The sequence below is a fragment of the Ananas comosus genome, linkage group 1 (genome assembly GCF_001540865.1).
Source record: "Ananas comosus cultivar F153 linkage group 1, ASM154086v1, whole genome shotgun sequence".
Lineage (NCBI taxonomy): Eukaryota > Viridiplantae > Streptophyta > Magnoliopsida > Poales > Bromeliaceae > Ananas > Ananas comosus.
In genome coordinates, this window is record NC_033621.1 from 7521138 (window position 1) to 7533700 (window position 12563).

The following is a 12563-nucleotide window of genomic DNA, read 5'->3' on the forward strand; positions in this document are numbered from 1 at the left end:
AATCTCAAACAGATAGCAGTCGGATTTTATTTTCCACCATCCGGGTGTCAGAATGATATGAAACTTTAAATATAGGCTCATAAAAATAATTCTGACATATTTTTCAGTTTTCATAATTTTCTGTCACTGTGCATTTTTTGCTAAAATATCAACCCCGTTTCTTACAAAAAATTCTAAATCTTCTATTTTCATTCCGATTTCAGCATAAGTCATTTCCAATTTATGTTTTACTTCTTTAAATCCAATAAAAATAGTATCTCACATTATTTTTATTTATATTTACTTTTATATCAAAATCCGGTATATTACAGGATGTGAGCTCATCGTTTGGCGCTTGAGATAGTGAGCAAATGAAGAACTCAGGCTAGACACTTCGGGAGTGACCGAGTATGACATTGAGAAAGACATACGCTCATTAAGATTCTCTGTCCTAGCATGTATTTCATACTATATGTGCTAGGCGACCAAATAAAAAAGATGAGTGAATGGATCCCTACTTCCTCATCGTGTGAGTTTGTATGAACATTATTTTGAGGCGATGTCCTATATATGTTAGATGCCCTTAGTGACTTTTGACTATGTCATTAAGTGAAAGAATTGATATTGCTATTTTGGCATGTTTCCTACAGCTATGAGTGATGCGGCTTTATAGGGCATTGCTGGGAAAGCAATCAGTTCTCAACTTAGTGGCATGAGGGCTCAAGGAAGACTAGTTGAATTACATTTAAACACTTTGACTCATGGTCGACATGTTGTGTCGCTTCAGCATAGCGAAACAATTATGAGTATAGTGTCATAATGTGCACAATACATGTTAGTATGGCTTTTTGAGGGATTAGAGATGCTGAACCTAATGTAATTTAATGGTCTAGGGCATCACGAGTCTAATATTCTCTTTTGAGGGTTGATGTCTCTATACTAGCCGTATGCGGTTTCTAGTATAGAGCTCTCAAAATGCAGGTTGACTCGGTGGTCGCACTGTTCATTTCCCTGTATGAATAGAATTAATAGTAGTGTAGTGTTGAGAAAGTGGTTATGATGACATCGATCCCGTGATGTGCGAGTGGGAGATGTTGGCATTCGGTTAAATAGAATCAGGTACTCCCATAATCGGGCTCGATTCGACGGTTATTACGTTGTCTAAGTGGATTAGAATTAATCTCGCTTTTAAAATTGGAAAGCTAATTAGAGATAAATTCTAACCATATTAGGATAATAATTATAAACCGAATTGGCCTTATCTCTTACGTACCTATTAGGATTTTGAAATCCCTTATAAATATACGGGCTATCTCTTATAAGAGAAACAACAAGAAAACCAAGAGAGAAACATAGAAACCACATCCTCCATTAACCTATTATTCTAGAAGGTCTTGAATGGTGGATTGGATATCGTGCTCATTTGTAGTTCAATCCACCATGAGTTTGGAGCGATAGAGGACCTTCGTGGACGATCCGAGGATATGTGAATCAACCTCTACCATCTGGGTTCGTTGCGTTCTAATGCAAGTCACTTTTGCTAAAAGGTACGAACGAATACTTCCGCTCCGTTCTACAGAGTGCATTATTGAGCTCAAGGTGGGTTGTGTGCACCGAAGTGACTTGGTCACCTCTCATGTCTAAAGTATAATACTTAGAATAAAAGAGTGTATGATAGGAACTTGTGGGAATAAGCATGTGTTGTAAGAATCATTAAATGCATGTTAATTAGAATGCTAGTTTCCATGAAATAATGGTATGTATGCTTGGTGGATTAAACCTATGTTATGAACTAGATGTGTAATGGATATTCTCTTCGGACATAGAGAACTTGACATATGACATAGAAAACCTAGTGCCACGGGAATATAGGTGAGATAAATGTAGTGGACGGGAGATTAAATGAACAAAGTGCTATGAACTTAGAATGTTGACATAGTAGAGTTAAGAAATGAACCCTAGTGACTTGGCATGAAGGAATTCCGGAGCTCCTAACAACCTATGGTCGGGGTTGTGCACATTGCCACCTAATGCCAAGGGGATAGTTCTATGTCAATAAGCCTATGGTCGGGGGTGTGTGAAAAAACTACCTAATACCAAGGTGAGGGGCAAGATGATGAACTCACTATCAATAACTTCGGCGGTCGGGGGTGCTCGGGATGACACCTAATACCAAAGAAGGTAGCGACTTCATAAGTTATGGACTTGTGATCGGGGGTGGTCGATAAATTCTTATCGCCACCTAATGCCCATAAGAGGATGGTGGTACTCCACTACTAATTGTCTAATGAGTAAGACGGGTAATGTGGTTAGTTGGTGGAACTTAGAAAACATAATGCATGTTTATTTTTGAGACATAAGCTAATTGTGTTTATTTTATTATATTGGACTAACCCATGCTTGCTTTGTCTCTTTTGGATATGGTGGGTCGAGCTTTTCCCTTGGGTGACTGTACCAACTGGGAACTATTTATATAGTTCTCACACCCTCGTTTTTCAGGTCCTTCTGAGTCGGACAAGGCGGAGAGAGAAAAGGGCGTGGAGCAGTAGATAGCGTTCACCCCCTTTTTGGTTTCATTTTGTAGATGTACCCTTTCTTGGAACGATGTTGTAATAAAAAAAAAGAAAAAGAAAATGTAAATTGTAATATGGATGGTGACATATATATAAATGAAGGGAATGTTGTAATAACATAGTAATGCTGTTGTTGTATGATGCTGACCTTATGCTATTCATGTATTACATTCCTATTTGGAATATCTCATGGATACATGTAGTGACACCTTGGGCGGGTAGGGAAAGACCCTGTCCGTTCGGCGGGTTTGGCGTACATGCCCGTGCATGAACCTTCTACCTAATTGGAGAGGGGACGACAGGGCGTGACACAAGTAAAAAAAAAAAAAAAAGCAAACCAAACAAGCAAGCAAGAACACTTGTCCAAAAAAAAACACAACTAAATCTTCAAGAGAAAGCAAGCATAAACGTATAAGGCCTTTGATCAACGGAATGAAGGAATGAATATGTGAAACCATGAAGAGAAAAATCAGCTTAAACTGCAACTAACCAAAAAGCCTACCAAATATCAAGCTATCCAAAAAATAATAAAAAAAATCATGAATCATTAGAAGGAGCATAAGCACACAGATAGTCAACAACACAGAGAGTATATATTGCATAATAGTTATTGCAAATATATTGCATAACAGTTGCTGCAAACATCATGAGCAAAAAAGTTAAAACAATACTTGAAAACATCTGGTGTAGAAAAACATTGCAAGGGAACTACCCAATTAGTGCATAAAAATTTTCAAAGCATCAAAAAATTATAAAACTACAAAAGTAACGGGTATAGTAAATTGCAACGATTGAGCTCATATTTCTAATAAACTAAACTACGATGAGAAAAAAATAATCAATCAATCAATTCAAGAGAACTCTATCAATTTTGTTCAAGAGAGCCTGCATACCATTCAAATCAATGATTACAAAAATTTTCATAATACAATAATTAAATAAAAATAATATAACAATTAATCCAACTAAAGGAAAAAAACTCGCACTATTTGCAAGGGGCTCTGTTGTCTCATAATATAAGAAAAAAGGTTACAATAACTATTTAACTCTGTTAATGCATTGCTTGTAGGAAAAGAAATGAAAATCGCTATCTATAGATGAAGAAAGAAAAATAGATTTATTTTTGTTCTATAAACCAACTTACAATGAAGGATCTTGCAAACACTTTACTTGATGACTTGGCAAGTATTTAGTTTAATATGAAACTTTGCCATGTAACTTGGTGTACACTTTAGAAGCTGAATCTAAATAGTACATGACAACAGTAAGTTGCATAAAAGAGGTGGGAAAAAAAAGAACTAATGTATATATTTTCTATAGGAATGAATGGTAACTTCTCACCAAATAATTTTGCAAAGTATTAATATAAATGTTGTGTCAATTGAAGATATCAAATTAAAATTTTCAATCGAGTTTTGTAGAGATCAAATAGTTCTAACAACTTTACCTTTCGAATTTCGAACCACATGATCATAGATATAGAACAAAGTCGCGATCGAAGCCTTGTTCCGACTTAGAGTGGGGAGACCCGGATTTGACGTCTCAACATTCTGTGAAGGATTGCTAGTTGGTTACAAATATTCCACCCTCATCGTTGTTGATACTATAATCACTTGTATGCTTTACAGGAGTTGTGTGAGAAGCTAATCTCAGTATGAAGCGTGTGATGGTATCTTAGAAGCAGAGGAAATGGGCGCTTTACATGCTTAAGAGACAAACACCTCTCTTTGGCATTAGAAGCACTTTATATATTTTTTAATTTTTTCTATTTATTTTTAGAAAAATGATTGTGAGATTGTGAAGCTGGAAATAAACAGGATAAGTTGGATTATTAAGATTGATGAGTTTTTGGTGGAGGTGATTTGAATGCAAGAGTTGTGCAGTTTTGCTGTTGCAACAGAAGAATTCTTTTTTTTTTCGACATAGCAAGCTATTCGCTTTGTTCATCATTTAAAAAAATGAGCCTAGCTAGATGTAACATATCGAACCTCTGCAATTACGACTTTGGGCTAAATCCAACAAAGTACAAGTGAGAAGATGGTTTAAACGTGCTAAAAAATGTGTTTTGAGGGTTTTGGAATGGTTGGAAGTGGATAAGAGGCTCAAGGAGCGAGAACTTGCATTTTCGAAAAAATGCAGTTTACAGGCTGATGGGACCAACTGGATCCGGACCCTAGAGCCAGGGTCCGGACCCGCACGCGCGGGTAGCCCAGAATGAGGGCATTTTGGTAATCCTTGTTGAGGGGGCTTATAAAGAGATCCTCCTTTCTTTTCCTCTTCCTCTCTCAGCCATTATACACACACACACAACACACATATGGTAGAGAGAGAGAGAAGCTCTCTACTCTCTCCCAATCTCTTCTTCCTCTCCCTTGATCTCTCCCAAACTTAGGGTTTTGGTAGAAAGTGAGTTCGGGAATGCGTAGGGAGCAGTGGATCGAGTCCTCGAGCGCTTGGAGGCTCGGTGTGCTTCCGACTCGAGGCTCGTTTTTGGGTTAAAAGTTTAGGATTTGGATTAAATCCTTTAAAATTGATGTGTTGGAGATCCGTAGACTATTCTAAGCTAGTTAATCATGTTTCTCCATGAATTTTGGGGTGTTTTGGAGAAGTGGGAAACTAGGGTTTGGAATTGGGGGTTTTGGAGTTTATGGGTTTTAAACCTAATCGTTCTCCTAATTCTCTAATTAAAGGATAGAGGAGAGCCCTAGACAACTCTATGTTGGAGTTCGGTGAGCGTTCGGTGATCGATTGCGAGTTCGAGCCGAACCGGGCGACGTGTGTCGCGGGAGCCCGATTGCAAGTGTCTACAAGCAATCGAAAGTGTTGTAAGGTGGGTTGTGCTTCACCGAAGTGATTAGGTCACTTTCATGCCAAAGAGTGAAGTATGATTTTATTATTGATGCATGCATGTATATGGTGGTAGATTATATATGATTTAAATGATTGTTATATAATGTGTTACTAGATGGGAATTACCTACCATTGGATAATGATAACATAGGCATGTGGAACATATAGGATGTGTATATGTATGCCTAGATGTGGATGTGACATAGGTCGATGAACTCTAGAAAAATTAGAGAACTGGACAAGTGTGGCATGAAAACTATGAATCCTAGGTGTGGACAACTAGGATAACAAGTAGTATGAGTGGCATTGAACCTAGTGTCATTGAATATAGGTTGAACAGTAAACCTAGAGTTGAGTGAATCTAGGTGGGAATGACATAGAACGTAGTGTGGTTGAACCTAGGTTATGAGATGTAGTGGTATTGAACCTAGTGTGGTTATACCTAGGTTGTGGATTATCGTGGTAGAATGGCCACTAGATATGTATGAGTCGAACCTAGAGAGGTTGACAATACAGGGTACATGGTTAACCCTTGAGACTTGGAAAGTGAATTCCGGAATCCCTAGGATTGGTGGTTGCGAGTATGTGTGGTTTTCTTCGCTCGACAGCCGATGATACTTGCGGGTATGGGCAAGTGAATCATAACTGCGGGTATGTGTGATTCTCCTTGTCCAGCAGTGATTCAACGGGTATGTGTGGTTCTCCTCACCCGGTATGTGACTTGTGGATACGGGTATGTGTGGCTCTCCTTGCCCGGTGTGTGACTTGTGGTCAAGGGTTTGATGATATTTCCTCACCCGACGGATGACCTATAATCGAGTGGATTAAAAGCTGAGGTGCAAGCGGTTGGGCTTCCCTCAGGCCTGGATATGCTCGGTATTCCGCAAATGATTGACTCGAGACCGAGTCGTGTGGCATAATTGGCTAAGGTAAAGAAAATCTTAGGAGAGAATGACAAATGATAGAGAATGGCCAATGATATAAAATGGTAAATGGTATAGATTGTGGAATAGAAAGTAGAATCAATAGATCTACTTGCATTGGTTGCATGATTTACATATTGTATGTTGTGAGGCATAAACATGATAGCGGTTAGTTGCATGAAATTATATGATTATACATATCTGTTGGACTAACTTGCTTTGTTACCTCTTTTGTACCTGGTGGGTTGAGCTCTTCTCTTGGGTGGCCGTACTCACTAGGAACTATTTATATAGTTCTCATCCCACGTTTTTCAGGTCCACATGTGAGCGGCGCAGCGACGCGAGGAAAATGGGTAGCTCGATAGATAGCGTCCTACCACGGAGACTAGAGGTAGAAGTACCCCGGGTCAGCATAGCCTAAGGGTGTAGAAAAGAAAAGAAAGGAATGAAATAAATTGTATTAATAGTTGGTTGTATTTGAAAGCAAAAAGCAAAAAGAATCGAAAATGTAATATGTAAATTGGATGAACTGTGAATGCTTGTAATAGCTTAGTAGTTATGTTTTGGATGCCTTCCTTATGCAATCATATATGAAATCTGTTATTGTTTGGAACCTCGTGATTTGTACTGTTGCGACACCTTGGATGTACAGAAAAAACTCTGTCCGTTCGGCGGTCTGTCGGTGCGCCCGAATCCGACTAAAGAGGCGGGTCTCGGGGCGTGACACTAAAAATATAAAATAACATAGGAGGGGATGGTAAATTGTTTGCAATTCTTTCATTGAAACTATTTGCTTGGCAACAAAAAATAAAAATTTAAAAGTAATATTTTTTTATATTTAATATTTTTAAATTAAGTTGTCATTCATCCGTTGGCCAAAATATACTGCATGCTAATGGGTTTAAGGCCATTGAGTATCAGGCCTTGGGCCTATATTTAGGTCGGACTTAACTTTCTTTATTAATTTCAACTTTTTTTAACTCTTGGATGCTTAGGGTTATTATTTGAAGACGATATATGAATCCAAGGACCCAAAAGTTAAAAGTGTATACTTTGGAAGCACTCTACCTGAATTATGTTAATAATAATTTAAAGAGCAAATTTTAACCGATAGAAATAGAAGAATGCTTGCATAAAAAGATTTTACATATATACCCTTGTAGAATTATCTACTTATATGTAAGTATAAAGTGCAAAATTTTTCAACTTAACGTAAGAAAATTTCNAAAAAATAAAAAAAACCAAGCTACTGAGAACAAACACAAGGGAAATCAACAACACCAGTTACAAAAATAAAAATACATATTTAAAATATATATATATATATATATATATATATATATATATATATATATATATATATATATATATATATATATATATATATATATATATATAATTGCACACATTTTGCCACAAGCTTTTTCGAAAGCTTATCTGAGTCTAGTTCATCACTATAAGCCCTTTCTGTTTAGCATGATGCCTTCCGAGAGAGAGCCTTCTGCTTAAAGGAGTAAAGTAGCCTTCACTGTTTCACATATTATTGCATTTGTAACAACAATATTTAAAATAAAACAAACAATCATTAAATACTTACTGCCATTTTTTCTCTTCCAGAACACTTTTAAGAAGTTCACAAAAGGGCTTTGATATTCAAAATCAGAGTATGTGCTTTATTGCCAGTTGTGACTTGACTCTGCAAAGAATTATGCTTCAAAGAGCTTAGTGACATGTACCAACAAACTAAGTAGAAGCGCAAGGCAGCCCTTTCAAATAGCTTGAAACCACAGTCTATGGAGAAAATCTATATATCAATAGAAATTATAAACTGAGAAAAGCCCAACTAAATCAGTAATCTGATCAATACAACATCCTACAGTTACATGCGTCATTTACATTTCATACTCGGTCTGAACTAAAGACCAAAACTGCATTTTTCTACACTCTTAAGGTGTGATAAAATCTAATTCTTCTGGCCTTTTTCTAATGACTCTATACAAATTAAGCAACAATTTCAAATTATAACCATCTTTGCAAATACTGAATCCAAAAATAAGATAAATCTGTAGTGGGGCCCCTCAACCTTTCAGTTGTTTCATTTTTGTCACCTGCCTCTTGGTTGCCGCAATTAAGCCTATAACTTTATATTTTGTTACGATTTTACAAATTTGTTTATATATGTCTCTAACTAGTTAAAATAATTGAAGGGCACATCTTCATTAGAGCATAACATATGAAAATGATTATTATTATGATTTTCAAGAAGAATTTGCAGGAGAAATCATATGCCAAAATCATCCTTACCTGCACTAAACCTCTTCCATTTTTAACTTGATATCCCCATCAGTGCTATCACGATTATTGCCGCAATCGAATAAATTCTTCACAATGCCTTCCAACCACTGAATAAGATGAATTAGGAAAACAAAATAAAGCATAAAGCTAACCCATTGATCTTTTGCACGCATATTATTGGCTGTTACATCAGCACCCAATTTGCTCCTTCTTGAGAAAGGAGCGATCCAGGGTATGAGAGTGGGGGTAGTATAGGAGCTCGAAGTTGTTGAAGATCTCGACGGTGCGGCTGTGCTGGGCGCTGTGACGCACCCGAAGACGTGCGGCAGAGGAGGCAGCATGACAGCGGCGCCGCCATTGGTGGCGAAGGCAGAAGCGGAGGCGGAGGAGAGGTGCTCGGCTTCGAGGTAGAAGCGGACTTTGAAAATAGAGAAGGGAGAGGGGCGATGTAGTGGAGAGGGAAGAGGGAACGACCTCTTGATTAGAAATGGAGAGGAGAGAGGGAACATGCAATCGAGGGGGGAGAAGGAATGACGTGGAGTGGAGAGAGAAAACATTCCTCACTGTACAAAAAATCAGAAAAGGAGAGAAAGGCAGCTTGGTTCAGTTCGGTTCAGAGTTTTACAGACATATAATCAGTTGTTCGGTTCAAAAATTAGAAAAATGGTTCTGTTCATAGAAGAGGCAAGTGAGAAAGGGAAAGAGCGATTCAGTTCAGAGAGGTGGTTCGGTTAAAAAAAACAAAGCTGCTAAGAATGAAGAAAAAATTGCTATATAACAAAAATATTAAAAATTCATATAAATTAATAGATAGATACATATATATATATATATATATATATAGAGTTTAGCTGGAATGCTATTGGTAGCAAACGGGCTCCGTTGCCACCCATTTGTTTTCGATGATGGGCCTTTCAAATCGACGATCGACACCGTTGAACATGATCTATATCACTTGAAGTATTTAGAAATTAAATTTCAAATCTTTTCGACATCCTTTACCTAATGATCAAAGGGTTTCAAAAGTAGTAATTTTAATGGTTGATATGAGGGGTTTTCTCGTTTAACGGTATAAAACTATCCAAATCAATTGAATTTTGGTTAGAAAATTTTTTAAACTATTTAAAACAAGATCTATACTCTCGATCATGATTACAAAATTTCTATCATCACTTTTTAGAGGATATTCATTTTCAGCCATTCATTTTTATACCCACTTGATGGACAAGAAAACAATATCGGAAAAGTATGAAATTTGATTTCTAGTTACTTCAAGTGGTATAGATCATTTTCAACGGTGCCGATCGTCGATTTGTAGGCTCCATCATCAAAATCAAATGGGTGGCAACGGAGCCCGTTTGCTACCGATAGTATTCCAGCTCAACTCTATATATGTATACATACTACAATACTATGTGTGTATACTATATATATCAATAATAATATATATATACTATATATACTATTTATATTATATATATATTATATATTATATATATAATATATATATAATATAGAGTGAGGCTACTATGCTAATTGGAAAGCACGGAGTTCCGTGCTTCAGTTGTTTTCGATGTTGTACTATTCCGAATCGTCGATCGGCTCCGTTAAACTTGATTCATGAGTATTTGGAAGTATCTAGAAATAAATTTTATTATTTTTCGATATCATTTACCTAGTTGACAAATGCGCTCAAAAATAAACAAATTTCAATGGCCGGTAGTGCAGCCGTTTGCAAGTTAAGAGTGTAGAATATCCAAATACGGTGAATTTGATCGAAATTATTATACTATATAAAAGCAAGTATCAATATCTTTTTGATTTAAAATTTAATGTCATATATTACATTTTGTAAGATTTTATTTTCAATCGTTGATTTTGAGCACCCTTCGTTCACTAGGCAATGATATCGTAAAAATCATTAAATTTATTTTCTATGTACTTCAAATATCTAGATCAAGTTTACGGAACGATCGACGATTCGAAAGTCGCAACATCGAAAACGACGCTGGAAGCACGGAAGGCTCCGTGCTTTGGATAGCATAGTAGCTCTCACTCTATATATAGTACTATATACTATATTAGGAGTGAGGGCTACTATGCTTATCGGAAGCACGGAGCCTTCGTGCTTCAGCTCGTTTTCGATGTTGGACTTTCGAATCGTGATCGCGTCCGTTAAACTTGATCTAGAGTATTTGGAGTACCTAGAAAATAAATTTTATTATTTTTCGATATCATTGCTAATGATCGAATGGGCTCAAATCGAACAAAATTTCAACGGCAGTTAGTGAGACCGTTTTGCAGTTTAACGATGTAGAAAATATTCAAATCACAGTGAAATTTTGATTAGAAAATTCTTTATCTATAGTAAAACAAGGAATCAATATCTTGATTTGGTAAAATTTTAATGTCATATTATTCTTTTGTAAGATTTTTATTTTCCAGCTGTTGATTTTGAGCCCCTTCGTTCACTAGGCAAATGATATCGAAAAATAATAAAATTTATTTTCTAGGTACTTCAAATACTCTAGATCAAGTTTAACGGAATTGATCGACGATTCGAAAGTCGCAACATCGAAAACAAGCTGGAAGCACGGAAGGCTCCGTGCTTCCGATAGCATAGTAGCCTCACTCTATATATATATATATATATATAGAGTCCGGCTACTATACTATCGATAGTACCAAACCCTTGGTACTATTGAGTTTTCTACCATTAGATCTATCCTTTGATCATTTCCACCCGTTAGATTATACTATTAAACCAACCACTGACTCAACCCTAGGGGACCACTATCAATTTAATCGGGGACCACTATCATCCGAATCGCACATTCTTTCATCCAACGCCCAAAAACTCAATAGTACCAAGGGTTTGGTATTATTGATAGTATAGTAGCATAATTATATATATATATATATATGCGCGTGCGATTTCGATCCCTTCGTTACTTGCAATTGAGGTTTAATGGTAATTATTATTATTATTTCTATTATCTTTGTTTAAATATAAGTTAATTTTTCCTATTGTGAAGAAATACTTGTTTTCTTTGCATTTTGCCTCCTATTGGAGCTAATATGCACAGATTGCTTCTCTTGGCAACCTATATTCACCGAAGAACTTGATACGTTTTCATCCTCTTGTTATATCTTATTTACAGATCCAACAATGCGCGAGGATGAGTGGAGAGCTACCACATAACGAGATTTGGCAGCTACATATATATAAAGTTAGCTCGAGATGTATCTACTTTCTGAGTAATGCTTCTATACTTTTTTTTTTTTTTCGTTACCGCTCATTCACGTGTATTCAACGGCTCAGATTTAGTTTTTACTTTGTGAGTAATGCTTCTATACTTTTTTTTTTTTCGTTACCTTTCATTCATGCGTATTCAACGGCTCAGATTTAGTTTTTTTAAAATTATGACCTGCAATAGTAAGTCACTTTGCGAGAAGTACCAGGTACCTCAAAAAAGAATATTTTTGTCTTTTAATACATAAGCAATTTAGTCAATTTACCTCTACTATAATTTCAAAATTTTTATTTTCTCTTTGTTTTCTTTTTCTCTCTTTATCTTTTCTTAAGAAACTATGCATTAAAATTTCTTTCCATACCTATTGCTTTCTAAATCTTTTTTTAATAAAATAAGAATGAAATTTAGATTATTTTGTGATTTTATTTGTTAGTTAATTTTTTTCTAGTTCGATCGGATAATTTTCAAATTTTATTAGATTGTAGGATATTAATTTTTTTATTTTTGATAGTAATAATTTGTTGAAATTTGCGATGGCTAATGGATCAGAAAACGTTAAATTTTTTTACTTTTGATAGTAAGAACTTTTAAATTCCTATAGTAATAACCCTATATTTCTAATAAATTATCTACATTAAATTTTTTAAATAGTAATAAAGAATTAGTATCTAAATTAGAAAAATTATTAA

General features: G+C 35.8%; 1 long non-coding RNA gene across 1 annotated transcript; it reads right to left on the minus strand.

The window, feature by feature from the left end:
- On the minus strand, positions 4000–7544 carry LOC109707437. Its single transcript, XR_002215494.1, has 3 exons — positions 6940–7544; positions 6563–6742; positions 4000–4102 (listed from the first exon to the last, which is right to left on the minus strand). It is a non-coding gene; the product is annotated as an uncharacterized LOC109707437 (long non-coding RNA).